At 42.7% G+C, this 15,129-nt stretch overlaps 1 long non-coding RNA gene across 1 annotated transcript in view; it reads left to right on the plus strand.

The window, feature by feature from the left end:
* LOC137347006 (uncharacterized) overlaps positions 1-15,129 on the plus strand; it is a 68,323-nt gene that overhangs the window by 31,284 nt on the left and 21,910 nt on the right. Inside the window, exon 2 of the long non-coding RNA XR_010968842.1 lies at positions 4,466-4,591. This is a non-coding gene — a long non-coding RNA (uncharacterized lncRNA). The remainder of the gene's footprint in view (positions 1-4,465; positions 4,592-15,129) is intronic.

A 15,129-nucleotide genomic window follows, 5' to 3' on the forward strand; every position in this document is an offset into this window, starting at 1 on the left:
ACACAGTGAGTATATAGGGTGGATTCAGCAATACTGCACTCTAAGAGCGCAGCCACACATTTTGGGAACACAGGACACCGATCCTGCCCTGTAGGGCCAAGCACCTTCAACAATACAAAATGTCTGAGTTTCTGTACCTGGCTGTATTGGAATACCTGGGTACAGTAGAGGCAGACAGACTTCCTTCCTTACAGGTGTGCACTCTCCCTACCTAGACAGGTGATCCAATAGGACCAGGAAAATGTTCCTCTCCAAGTTTCTGGTGACCTGGTAAATAGCATGATGAATCCCCATCAGAGCTCATAATTTAATGGGAGCCCATGCAAATTGCTGAGTGATTGTATACATCTGATTACTCTTTTTTTGCATTGCTTGCCCACCTAGCATGAAAGTTGCTTTGGCCTTTGAGAATTTGCTTCTTTAAGGCATGTGTGATTGATTATTACTGCATTGAAAATTCTGCTCTTTTTAAAATATATTTTTGGATCTTCGTTTCTGTATTGTCCTTGGTGCATTAATTGTTGCTGGATGTTAGGAATGGCATTACAAGGCTGTGTGCAATTGGTCCCATAATAGTCTTGCTGACAGCTGTTATTTCATTGGCATCAAGTTGCTTTTCCAGCACTAAGAAAAAAGAACTTGCATTTATATAGCACCTTCCATGACGTCAGGACGTGCCAAACACTTCACAACCAATTAAGTACTTTTGAAGTGTGGTCACTGTTGCAATGGAGGAAAGGCTCATCGATGTCACACATGTGATCATTTGGCCCCCTAACAACAACTCTGCAGCTTATAAAAGGATTTCATTCTTTATGTGTGTTGATGGTTTTGTTATGATGATCACTGTTATGATCCCGTAAGAAACCGTTAACTGGGAATTCAACTTTCTCTTTTTAAAAGTTATTACTAAAGGAATTACATCACAAGATGTCATGTTTTAAACATAACGCAACTGTTCAAGAGTTAAACAAAGCAAAACACAACACAACACAATACAATTTGAAAACACATACATTAAACTTAAAATCTTAGCAGAACATGAAGATGAATACTTTAAACTCTAAATCTCAACAGAATACTCCTGTTTGACTGTTAGTCCCACCCCAAGAGTTCCCCTATATATTACAGGATCTTGGCGGTTTGTTCATTTCTCCTGGGACCAATCCAAAGTTGTACCACAGCTCTTAGGAATTCACTTCGCTTTTCCTTAATTTCTCAACTGTCTTCCAAGGTATGAGATTTCCTGGGAATTCTCCCGCTAACATCCCTAGGCAATCTTCCAGTTCTCTTCCAACACCTCCCGACTCTAGAGTTCCCGTCTTAAGCATGAGCCTGCCTCAAAACCCCTAGGTTCCTGATGGCCCCTTTGCTCCTGAACCCAGCTGCTTTCAAAGCCAAAACAAAAAGTGCTGGAAATACTCAGCAGGTCTGGCAGCATCTGTGGAGAGAGAAGCAAGGTTAATGTTTCAGGTCTGTGACCTTTCATCAGAACTGGCAAAGGTTAGAAAAGAATTAGGTTTAAGCAAGTGAAGGGGAGGGGGTGGGGGAGAGAACAAAGGGTTTGATAGGACAGGAGAGATAGACACTTTATCAAACACCCAGAGGGAAATAGAAAGCTATGAAGGTGAACAGGGTAAAAGAGAAAAATGAAAATCCCTTCGGAGGGAAGAGCAGAACTTCTTCAAGGTAGACATTCCTGGAAGAGAAGTGGCAGTGAATTAAACACTAAAATAAAAGCAAAATACTGTAGATGCTGAAAATTTGAAACAAAAACAAAAAGTGCTAGAAATACTCAGCAGGTCTGGCAGCGTCCGTGGAGAGAGAAGCAAAGTCTTTGTTCTCTCCCCCACCCCATCCCCTTCACTTGCTTAAAACCTAATTCTTTTCTAACCTTTGCCAGTTCTGATGAAAGGTCACAGACCTGAAACGTTAACTCTGCTTCTCTCTCCACAGATGCTGCCAGACCTGCTGAGTATTTCCAGCACTTTTTGTTTTTGTTTCAGATTTCCAGCATCTGCAGTATTTTGCTTTTATATAATTGCTTTCAAAGCCAACTGCTGGGGCTTGTCTGTCAGCAAGCACACAGATCAAAACACCAACAGGCACCCCATGTGCCATCTATCTCCACTGCAATGTGGTACATGTGGGATGTCCCTGATAGCAATTTAAGCTAATTACCTCCAACTCCCCAAAACATCTCTTTGATTCCTGATACTCACATAAACAATTGATATTGCTAACAATGACAAAATAAACTGTTCTAGACTTTCTGGTTCCAAGTGCCCAACTAAACAAGGCCACCTGTGATTTTATGACTCTCTCCATTCCAAACCTGTCTCTGTAAGCACTCATGGAGAGATTTTTGAACTTTAAATCTTGGGTGGTCTGCAACCTTTGGAAATTCTTACAGCTGCACATTTAATTTCCCCAAACTAAAAGTGACCACTAAAATATTAATACAAGCCATGAACCCGTGATTGTAACACTCCATTCTGTGGCAACCCACTGTATCAACATAGCACTACAACAAAAACAACATGGATTTATATAGCTCCTTTAATGTAGTAAAACTCCAACGGTGCTTCACGTAAGAACATAAGAAATAGGAGCAGTAGGCCATTCAGCCCCTCAAGCCTGCCCCACCATTCAATAAGATCGTGGCTGACCTGTCCCAGGCCTCAACTCCTCTTTCAGGCCTGCTCCGTATAACCCTTGACTCCCCAAGATTTCAAAAATCTATCTACCTCCTCCTTAAATACATTTAGTGACCTAGCCACTACAACTCTCTGAGGTAGAGAATTCCAGAGATTCACCACCCTTTGAGAGAAGAAATTCCTTCACATCTCAGTTTTTAAAATGTGTGACCCCTTATTCTGTAACTATGTCCCCTAGTTCGAGATTCCCCCACCAGTGGAAACATATTCTCAACATCTACCCTGTCAAGCCCCCTTAGAATCTTATATGTTTCAATAAGATCACCTCTCATTCTTCTAAACTCCAATAAATAAAGGCCTAACCTGTTTAGCCATTCTTGATAAGACAACCCCTTCATCCCAGGAATCAGCCTAGTGAATCTTTTCTGAACTGCCTCCAATGCTAGTATATCCTTCCTTAAATACGAGGAGCAAAACTGTACGCAGTACTCCAGGTGTGGCCTCACCAACACCCTATACAGTTGTAACAAGACTTCCCTATTTTTAAACTCTAACCCCCTAGCAATAAAGGCCAAAATTCCATTTGCCTTCCTAATTACTTGCTGCACCTGCATGCTAATTTTTTGTGTTTCATGTACAAGAAAACCCAGATCCCTCTGTACTGCAGTATTTTGTAGTCTTTCTCCATCTAAATAATAATCTGCCTTTTTATTCTTCCGACCAAAGTGGATGACCTCACACTTTCCCACATTTTACTCCATTGGCCAAGTTTTTGCCCACTCACTTAACCTATCTATATCCCTTTGTAGATTCTTTGTGCCCTCATCACAACATGCCTTCCCACCTATTTTTATATCATCAGCAAATTTGGATACACTACACTCTGTCCTTTCCTCCAAGTCATTTATATAGATAGTATATAGTTGAAGCGCTAGGACCGATCCTTGCGGCACCCCACTAGTTACGGCTTTCCAACCTGAAAAAGACCCATTAATTCCGACTCTCTGCCTTCTGTGTATTAGCCGATCCTCAATCCATACCAGCACATTACCCCCAATACCCTGAGCTCTTATTTTATGCAATAACCTTTTATGTGGCACCTTATTGAAAGTCTTCTGAAAATCCAAATACACTACATCCACCAGTTCCACTTTATCCACTCTGCTTGTTATATCCTCGAAGAACTGTAACAAATTTGTCAAACATGATTTCCCTTTCATAAAACCATGTTGACTGTTTGATTGCATTATGTTTTTCTAAATGTCCTGCTATTTCTTCCTTAATAATGGACTTTAGCATTTTCCCAAAGACAGATGCTAAGCTAACTGGTCTGTAGTTTCCTGCTTTCTGTCTCCCTCCTTTCTTGAATAGGGGGGGGGTCACATTAGCGGTTTTCCAATCCGCTGGTACCCTATCGGAATCCAGTGACTTTTGGTATATTATGACCAATGCCTCCACTATCTCTGCAGCCACTTCTTTTAAAACCCTTGGATGCAGGCCATCAGGTCCTGGCAACTTGTCTGCCTTTAGTCCCATCAGTTTGTCAAGCACTTTTTCCCTCGTGATAGAGAATGTTACAAGTTCCTCCCTCCCATTTACACCTTGTTCATCTGTTATTGCTGGGTTGTTTATGGTGTCCTCCACCGTGAAGACTGTTGAAAAATATTGATTTAAATTATCTGCCATTTCCCTGTTCCCTGTTATTAATTCCCCAGTCTCGTCCTCTAACGGTCCCACACTTACTTTGGCTACTCGCTTCCTTTTATATACCCGTAGAAGCTCTTACTGTTTGTTTTTATATGTCACAGGAACGTTATCAAACAAAATTTGATATTTAACCACAAGATGAGTGCTGGAGAGGGAATAATGCTGTGGTTATGTATCATGCTGCGATAAAAAGATAGCAAGACATCATTCTCACTTTGGCTGACCAGGTAAGGTCATTGAAGTTTTTTCAGCACTGCTCCCATGTCCTGGGGATGATTCTTATGGCATTGACATTCTTTGTTATCTCCCTCCATCTTTGTTGCATCATCTGCTGAGCATCTGTCAGCCATCTGAGGAATGGAGGACCTGTTTCTAGGCCCTTACCCACTCAACTAGGGCCTGAATCAGAGGTTCACCACAACACGGTTTCCCTGGCAGCAAATATTTCTCAGCAAAAGCTCCAAATTCTGGCAGGAGCAAGTGATAAGTTGAAAGAGGTCTCTGCTTCAAGAGGTGCAAGCTTGCTTTAGATCAGTTTTTAAAAAAATACCGCAGATGCTGGATATCTGAAACAAAAACAGAAAATGTTGGAAACATCCAGCAGGTCTGGCAGCATCTGTGGAGAGAAAAGTAACGTTAACGTTTCAGGTCAATGAACTTTCATCAGAACTGTCTAAAGTTAGAGATGTAATAGGTTTTGAGTGAGTGAAGTGGGGGGGAGGGGGGAGTAAGAAGAGCAAAAGGGAAGGCCTGTGATAGGATGGAGGGCAGGGAAATTAAATGATGATGGGTTTGATGGTACAAAGCCAAGGGGAGTGGTAATGGGACAAGTAAAGAAACAAAAGATGTGTCTGGATGAGGTATAAACAGCAGGATAGCAGCTGTCTGAACACAAAGTAAAGGGATTAAGAAAGAAACAAGGGCGGGGGATAAAGCAAACCAGCAAAAAAAAAATGAAGAAAAATTGGGCATATTATAGCTTTCTGAACTCAACATTGAATTCAATAATTTTAGATCATAACCTCTGCCCCCATTTTTTCTTTTTCATATTGCTTTGTTCTCTGCACACCCCCCCCCCCACCCCCACCTTTCACTTGCTCAAAACCTGTTTCATTCCTAACTGATGAAAGGTCACAAATCTGAAACGTTAACTCTGTTTTTCTCTCCACAGATGCTGGTTGACTTGCTGAGTATTTCCAGCATTTTCTGTTTGCTTTAAATAGGCACTGGGCTTGTGAGACAAAGCTTATTCTAAATCAACGAGTTGCCAATTGGCACTGCAAAGGCATGGGCACTTTGTCTATGTGCTTCCTCTTCCTGGTGATATGGGGTGAGCCTTCCGATCACTCTACCAACCACGCACCAAATCTGCACCAGATATCAAAATCGACCCCATAGTGTACCCTTTGTCACTTCCAATGGGAAGTCTTGGCAGCACTGGGTGAGTACCCAGGAATAGGTATAATTCAAGTTGGAAATCTGCCCCCATATATCCAAAGTTATTTATATTTAGATTAATATATATGCAGTAAACTGTTATCATTATAGCAGAAATTTCACCATAATGATTCCATTTGAAATTCGTTCCTATTTATAATGTAGTCAAAGTACAATTTTTCCATTGTTTTTGTTTATTAGTGGCTGTGAATTACAGTTTACTTATTGCATATTACATCAAAGAAAATATCTTACATGCTTCTGCAATCTGTTATATTGGTGTATGATCTAAATTTAGCCCAGCGCTTAACAGGGGATAATGAGCCTGCTTACAAATTGCTTCCTTTTCTAGTGATACTGATTTGTTGTTTAAAATGTTCCGATCATTGTAGTAACCTGCATAAAACGTTTGTGCTAAATTTCTCTCAGTCTGATGAACAAGCTCTCAAAGATCCTGCTGCAGCTCAATTAGTGCCTCACCTGAATTTCTACATTAATGTTGTCAACTGAATAGTGCTGTGATCATGAAGAAGCTCAATCAAGATTCTGTCACTAAATCTTCAACTTTGCAATACAACTGCTGAATCATGAAAAGAGCACAGTGTTTCACCATTATTAAATTACTTTACCATGCTGTTTAAAACATAGAAACACTGAAAATTTACAGCACAGAAGTAAACCATTCAGCCCATTGTGTAGCAGTCATTCATCTACTTGTGAACACTTTGCTTCTACTGGTTTCCATTTTGCAGCCATTAAAATTCAGGTATTTGCAAATTCAAATTTTTACGCAGCGAGTGGTTAGGATCTGGAAAGCGCTGCCTGAAAGTGTGGTGGAGGCAGGTTCAATCGAGGCCTTCAAAAGAGAATTGGATAATTATCTGAAGGGGAAAAAGTTTGCAGTGCTGTGGGGAAAAGGTAGGGATTGGGACTAGGTGAGTTGCTCTTGCAGAGAGCCAGCACAGACACGGTGGGCCAAATGGCCTCCTTCTGTGCTGTAACAATTCTATGATTCTACAAATTCAATTGTGCTATATTGGATGATGTCAATGTTGGAACCCCAACTTAAAACCACACAAGGTGCCAGCGATACCTACGTGCAGAGATGATTTTGGCTGTGTTGCTGGTGGTATCGTCTCAATTGTGGTGAACATAAGTAGCCACCGGTGGTGCTGAATGCCATCAGCCGGAACCTTTTCAGGCTACAGACAAAACACCCAACCCTCTTGCATGGGCCTAAGTGGGAAGAATGGACACCCGGAAAATGAAAGTCATGATTGCAACTTTGCAACAACCATAAAGTTGGCATTAGCGCAAGTAGCTTCACTGTTGCTGTTAGTTTTCTGAATCTATTCCATGATCTACATGGGCAGATCTATAAAAGAGAAGACTGAGGAAAGACCTAATAGGAGTCTTTAAAATTATGAAGAGGTTCAATAGGGTAAACATAAAGAAGATGTTTCCACTTGCAGGGGAGACCAAAACTAGGTGCCATAAATATGACAGTCACTAATAATTCCAATAAGGAATTCAGGAGAAACTTCTTCACCCAAAGAGTGTCAAGAATGTGGACCTCACTATCTCAAGGAGTAGCTGAGACATTTAGCATAGACGCATTTAAGTGGAAACTAGTTCAGCAAATGAGGGAGAAAGGAATAGAAGGATGTGCTGATAGGGTGAGATGAAGAGGGGTGGGAGGAGGCTCATGTGGAGCATGAACACCAGCACAGACCAGACTGGCTGAATGGCCTGTTACTGTGCTGTAAATTCTATGTAATTCAAGCACACTGGTTGTTTCAGCATAAACCAAACTGCTTCAGTGGAAATTATTCTTCAGCAGAAAGAGGTTTTCTGATCCAGGCCAGTGTAAAAACCACCCTGGACGGACAGGGAGGGTTGCCTTCCATCGCACCAGTGTGAACATTTCAATTTTCAATCGCATCCACCCTGTAGACTCTGAGTCAGCTTTTAACATCTAAATGTAATTAGAGAGATTGTTTTACCAAACACTGTGTTCATGAGGGTTACTTCATATCGACCAATGCAGGGAGGAATCTTCATGTTATCAATCTGAGCTAGGATCAAACCCAGTTCCCAGAGATGCAAGAACACTTCCCTAATTTACAGCACCAACCAATCTCCAGACATCCTGAGGCAAGTATTGAGGAAAAGCCTCCTTTAAATACTTATCCTTAGTAACACACTTGTGTTCAGTACTGTGGCAGAACTTCATTGGAAGTTATACGAAATCATTAAATTCCACTGCGTTTCGCTTGCATTATAAATGTACAAAGGCTTGTACCCTCCACAGGATATTAAGAACACATTTTCAATTGTGTCATAACTACCTTCTGCAGTTAGTCGTGAAGTATTCTATTCTCCCAATCAGCAATTTGCCTGGTGAGCTGTTCTGAAATGTCAGATAGATATTTGAGCAATATGGTGCGACTGGCAATGATCCATCAGAATCCATTCATGACAACAGGAAACATTCTTATGGCTGTCAAAGCCTGCGTGTAGATTTGATTCTACAGTCATTGACTTATGATTATGTAGAAATGTTCAAAGCTATTTGTTAGATGAGTCCTCTTCAGGTATTTTGGTTTGAAAGAATATTTCTTCATTTCTCCTGCTATTGTATAGAATTGTCAAGTTGATGCATAGACCAGTACTATCAAGATCCAATTGCCTCTGAGGAGCATTGTAAACACAATGAATGACATTTCCACTAAATTTTAAGGTGTCTGAGCAAACTGTTCTGTTGTGAAGGCAAATACATAATGTACAATCCCAACAGCCAGAATAAACCATTCACTGGTACATTCAGAGACAGGTTATTTGCGAACGTTCTAGCAGTTCTGTGTTTCGTGAATTGTGTCTCCTCTGCAATAAATTAACTTGCAGCTTGGTTTAACAAGACAGTTGGGGAAGCAGTAAACAGGGTGATGGTATGAGGAGCTTCAAGCTGTCAAACTGGAACTATGAGCCAGATTCTGTTGTGAAACAACAGCAGATTCCATTCTCTTTAAACCAAGAGTTGCCAGATGGATTGCAACTTGGTTGGCATCTGTTAAAGAAAAAATTATTTGGGCAAGATACAGTTCAAGAAGGTATCGTGCAAAGTTTTGGTCCTTTCTGGTTTATTTTTCAGTGACAAGCAGCTACACTCACAGCTCACTGTTCAACATCCGTTCAAGCAAGCACACTCACTTCCCTTGAGATACAGCACAACAAATTTCATTGAATAGAAAAAAAATCAAAATACTGTGGATGCTGGAAATCAGAAATAAAAAGAGACAATGCAGGAAATACTCAGCGTATCATGTAGCACCTTTGGAGAAAGAAACAAAGTCAATGGGCTGAATTTTCGCTACGGAGGCGGGAAAATGGAGCCAGGTTTGTTTTCGGGTCCCCACACTTTACTCACCTGCCTTCAGCCGATCTGCAACAGACACCTCCTGAAACCCCTGCACCCCCTTTGCAATTCCCTCTCCCCCCGCACCCACCCCCCCCCCCCCCCCCCGCTTCCAATAACTCTTAATGAGCTTTTTCAACACTTTAATTGCACTCGATGGGGAGGAGAGTGGAATCCTGTCCAGCTCTTCCCCTGCCCTCGTTAACATTGCCAGCATCAGGAACTGCATCCTGAAACTGACACGCTGACTGGTGCCGGTATTTTTGGGCCAACCAATCCCCTGTTCCCGACTTCGGGATGGAGCGAAAATTCAGCCCAATATTTCAGTTTGCTGACCTTCCATCAGAACTGGGAGATTTCACAATTTATAAGCAAGTCCAGAGCCTGGGAAAAGTAAGGGCGGGGTGAAGGGGATGGGGGTGGGGAAGGGTGGTGGTGGTGGGGGAGAGGGAACAACAAAGAGAAGGTGGAAGGCAGGAGAGATTAAATGATAAAAGGGGTGATGATGCAAGGAAAAAGTGGATGGTAATGGGACAAGTAAAGAAACAAAGATGGTTCTAATGGAGATATAAATGGTTACAGCAGAACCATTACCAGCACCTGCTCCCAGAGAATGTTATTGAACTCAATGTTGAGGCTGGAAGCATTTTCTGTTTATATTTAATTGAATAGAAATAGGTTGATTTCTATTGGCTACTTTCCTCTCTCTTTCACATTAATGTATAATAAATCTCTCATCCCTACAGCAACTAAAAAGCATATTCTCTTGAAAACACATCTGAGAAAAGAATTGCAAGGGATTTAATTTCCTTCTTGTGCTATTTATGGTATACTGTTTTTTCTATATAACTTGTTCTCAGCATGACACTAGATAGGCCACATTAATTGCCCAGCCTTAGTTGGTCATGAACAAGCAAGAGTTCCATAAGAGCCTCATTCATAGCTTTGTCATGTTAAAATCACGGGACTTACTCCACCTGCAACTTGCCCTGCAGATAAATATGCATCCGATTCCCAAACTCATGAGAAAATAGAGCCCTGCATTCCTGTACTGAGCGTGTTGCTCTGCTACATGTGCAAGCCCAACATCTCAGGACTCTCAGTCAGCTGTCACTTTCCATGCAAGTGGATTTAGAAGTTGGACACAGCAGGGATGAACTCGGAGGCATATTCCAAGGGCAGAGGTGCCAGTTTAAAATGGCTCCCGGTCCAGCAATGCCTCAGGTTTGAAATTCTCATCCTCATCTTCAAATCCATCCATGGACTTGCTCCTCCCGATCTCTGTAACCTCTTCTGGCCTTATAACCCTCCGAGAACCCTGCATTCCTATCAAGCTGGCCTCTTATGCTTCTCCATTGGTGCCCGTGCCTTCAGCTGTCTGGACTCTAAGCTTTGGTATTCCTTTCCCTGAACCTCTTCGTCTCTCTCCTCCTTCAAGATCCTGCTTAAAACATATCTCTTTGGCCAAGCTTTAGGGCACCTGTCCTTACATCTCCTTATGTGGTTCGTGTGTTAAATTTTGTTTGACAGCGGTCTGGTGAAACGTTTTGGGACAGTTCACAATATTAGAGCTGCAATGTAAATGCAAGTTGTTGTTGTAGGGCAATAAATGTAACAAAATGGCACATCAAAAATGTCTGATTGTTTGGAAATAGCAACATACCAAGCAGAATGCAAATTGCACTTAATGACATGTTAATAAAATCTAGCTCTCAGTATTCATTATGTTGAGTTGACGTTGTATTGAATTGATGAGAAGTGCCTTTGGTCTAGATTTATCCCACAGGAGCAGACTGGGAATGGGACTTTCCAATGGGATAAATCTAACATATAGAAGAAGTTCTAGCAAGTTTCCATCAACACAGAATAAAGAAGTGATTGAAAGCTACAAACAAAATTCAGCATAGAAAGGGTTAATCAGGTAGGAATGAATAAAACCCTCTTGGGTTTTGAATGTCACAGTGAACCGTCAGTGTGATACTGGACAGTGTGCATTCGCCATGAGTCAGACAACCTTGGAGATTGTTACAGTTAATGAGGAACAGGTTGGCCATTGTATATGCACAATGCATACTGCAGATAAAACATACTCTCTTGAGCACAGCGAGAAGCAATGAGCTGTGGGAATTCTTTTCTATAAGCAGCTGGTGTTCGGTGAGCAGTAGGATTACTGCATCTTATATTGAAACTTCAAACTTGCCACAGCTTTGATGCATCTCCTGTCAGGACACAATTCTACTGTGAGTTTGCTTTTTGTTACATACACATGTGCTATATTTCGAAAGAATCCTCTGGGTGGGATAGTCCTCAGACCTGCTCCAGTTCTGCTGCACATCCAGCGAAGTAATGCTGGCAGAGTGGGAGCAGCATGGAGGAATTTCCTTGCCATCTATCTGGCAAATACTGACATTGCCTCACACTGTCTCTCTCGTTGTGCTTTAATGCTAATAACACCAGTATCAGTACCCACGCTATAGTGCAGGCGGCTTTACCCTGCAGTCATGAATTACAGCTAGACTTGCACTATATGCTATATATACAAATCAAAATGTATCTGACTGATGTAAGGTTATACACTCTCACCAAAGTACAAGTATGGTACTCAGTATTGTTCAATATATTAAAAAATTGCCAAGCATAAGAACACAAGGAGCGGGAGTAGACCATACGACCCCTCGAGCCTGCTCCGCCATTCAATATGAACATGGCTGATCTTCTGCCTCAACTCCACTTTCCTGCCAGCTCACCATATTTTTCCTACCAAAGTGAACAACCTCACACTTCCCCACATTATAGGCTGAAACCTCTGTGCCCGCTGCCAATGTTGGCGGCGGGCGATATACACGGTGGCTTGCGGTCTGCATATCAGAGCCACTGCAATCTTCTGTGTGGCAGCTCATTTAAATAGCTGGGGCCGACCGCCCCCCCGATCACATGTAGAAGGTGGGCTGTCTGTCTCCGGCAATGGCGTCAGCTGTCTGTGCACAGGTGCTGATGCCACTTTTAAAGGGCTGTCAGCCCGAAAGACAAATTTTAATATTTAAGGATAAAGAAAATAAAAATAAATAAAGACATTTCTTCTGTCCCTCTCCCATACCCCCAATAATAATTAAATTATTTACCCTCTTCGCCCCCCCCAAAAACATCTGGGGGTACATCTGACCTTTCACCCCACCAAATTGCATAAACTTTAAACTCCAACCTTCCCACCGTCCCCTACGCCAATGATGTTACTTTGACTCTGTTTCCTGCCACACCCCACTCTGGTAAATTTATCTCCTCCCCCCTCCCCACCAGTGTGGTGCCTCGTTTTCCCCGGATGGGGATCCAAAGGCACGGGAGTGCTGGCCACTGGGCTGAAGATCACAGCGGAACATAAGGCAGTGCCGTAAGTATCATTTATCTCATTCATTTTAATTTATTTAAATATTAAAATGGCAGTCCCGTCACCGAGCAAGGCCTCGCTGCCGCAGGTAATATCGGGTCCTCCTGGCGTTGGACCCTGACGCCTGGGGGAGAACAAAGTCCAGCCCTATATTCCAGCTGCCACCTTGTTGCTCACTCACTTAAACTTAGCCTCTTTGTGTCCTCCTCAGAGCTTACATTCCCACCTAGCTTTGTATCATCAGCAAATTTAGATACATTACTTTGTCTCTTCATTTAACTCATTAATATAGATTGCATTGATCTTGCCGCATTCCACTAGTCACAGCCTGCTTATCCCTACTCTTTGCTTTATCTTCGTTAACCAATCCTCTATCCATGCTAATATATTATGCACAACTCCATGAGCTATTATGGGCTGGATTTTACCGAGCCCACAACATCGGGCTCCTTGGCGGGTGGGGAGGGGAGGGGCCGGTGGGTGCGGAAGATTGTTCTGGCAGAGGCCCGCCACGGAGGCTGACACCGGGAGTGGCCCGGCCCGATATTCAATATTTAAATTACTGACACGTGTAAATTTGAATCAACTTACCTTAAATCTTCCGGGCCCGCCGTGATCTTCGGCGCGGCAGCTCTCGCGCCTTCAATTCCCCATCCGGGGAAAGCCGGCATGACACTGGTGGGGAGGGGCGAGGAGTTGAAATTTGCAGTACAGGAGGGAACAGCATATTGGGTGTAGGGGATGGTGGGAAGGGGTGAACTTTAAACTTTGTGCAGTCTGGGTTGCGGGGTAGGTCAGATTAAAGGGTAAGCGTTTTGGGGGGGAGGGGAAATAGTTAATGTAATTGTTATTGAGGGGTGGGAAAGGGGTGTTCGAAATTTATTGTATAAATTTTGGGGGAATACAGCTTTAAAAATTCAAACTGACCGGCAGGGCTGGCTGCCCTTTAAAAATATCGCCAGCGCCTGCGCACAGGCAGCTGATGCCATTGCCAAGGACGGACAGCCAGCCCCCTCCATGTGATTGGGGTAGTCAGGCTGCCCCAGATATTTAAAGGAGCCGCCGTGTGGGAGATCGCAGCGTCTCCTTGGCGTGCGGGCTGCCATCTTTTGAGCTCGCCACCAAGAGCGGTGGCGGGCTCTTAAAATCCAGCCCTATTTGTGTACTAACCTTTTGTGTGGCACCTTATCGAACACCTTTCGGAAATCTACATCTACTGTAAAAACAGAAAGTGCTGGTAATACTCAGCAGGTCTGGCAGCATCTGTGGAGAGAGAAGCAGAGTTAACGTTTCAGGTCTGTGACCTTTCATCAGAATATAACTATTTGGGTAGATAAAGGGGAACCAGTAGATGTAGTATAATAAAAGCAAAATACTGCAGAAGCTGTAAATCTGCAATCAGCGCTCTCAGTACTGCACTGGAGTGTCAGGCGAAATATTGTACTCAAGTCTGCAGTGGGACTGGAAACCATAACATGCTGCTTCACAGGAAAGCATGTCACCAGTGGGCAAAGACTGACACTAAGGAGGGAAGAACAGCATAAACTGCTGGACTTGAAAGGAAAAAGCAGTGAATGCTGGAAATGCACAGTGGGTCTATCACGATCGGGGAGGTTTGCATTGTGGGTGGGAACTTTCATTAAAAATATGGGATGTTCAATAGGAAATTCATTAAGTTTTAATCGTGGTTTCATTAATGGAAAATATGCAGGCAGAGGAATGACATCAGAAATAATTTTGCTGTTTGTTGCTATTGATCAGTGTTTGCAAATACAATATTTTAAATTCAAACCAATATTGTCAGCCTGGCTACATGTACCTTCATACGATACTCCAACCTTTACTGAATAGATCTAATCAGCAACAACTGACTAAAGAAACTCTTAAGATAAGAGGCGGCACAGCTCCAGTGACCCAGGTTCGATTCTGGGTACTGCCTGTGCGGAGTTTGCAAGTTCTCCCTGTGACCGCGTGGGTTTTCGCCGGGTGCTCCGGTTTCCTCCCACAGCCAAAGACTTGCAGGTTGATAGGTAAATTGCCCCTAGTGTAGGTAGGTGGTAGGAGAATGGTGGGGATGTGGTAGGGGATATGGGATTAATGTAGGATTAGTATAAATGGGTGGTTGATGGTTGGCACATACTCGGTGGGCTGAAGGGCCTGGTTCAGTGCTGTGTGTCTCTGTGAGGCTATTGTGATAAATAGCACAGAGCTGATAATGCTACAGAGTGACACAAACATGGGAGTTAAAAATTACAGTTTATAGTAGGTATTTAGTACTTTGGCATTAATACAGCATTACTATTTAACAAAATAGACTAAACACTGATGTTGATTATAATGAACCACATTAAAAGACCACAGACAAGATGGATCAATCTGACTTCACCAACCCCTCCCTGCCTGGGGTTTAGAAGATTAAGAGGTGACTTGATTGAAACATACAAGATTCTGAGGGGTCTTGAGAGGGTGGATGTGGAAAGGATGTTTCCTCTCGTGGGAAAATGTCGAACTAGGGGGTCACTGTTTAA

This window comes from Heterodontus francisci, chromosome 31 (assembly GCF_036365525.1).
Source record: "Heterodontus francisci isolate sHetFra1 chromosome 31, sHetFra1.hap1, whole genome shotgun sequence".
Taxonomy (NCBI): Eukaryota; Metazoa; Chordata; class Chondrichthyes; order Heterodontiformes; family Heterodontidae; genus Heterodontus; species Heterodontus francisci.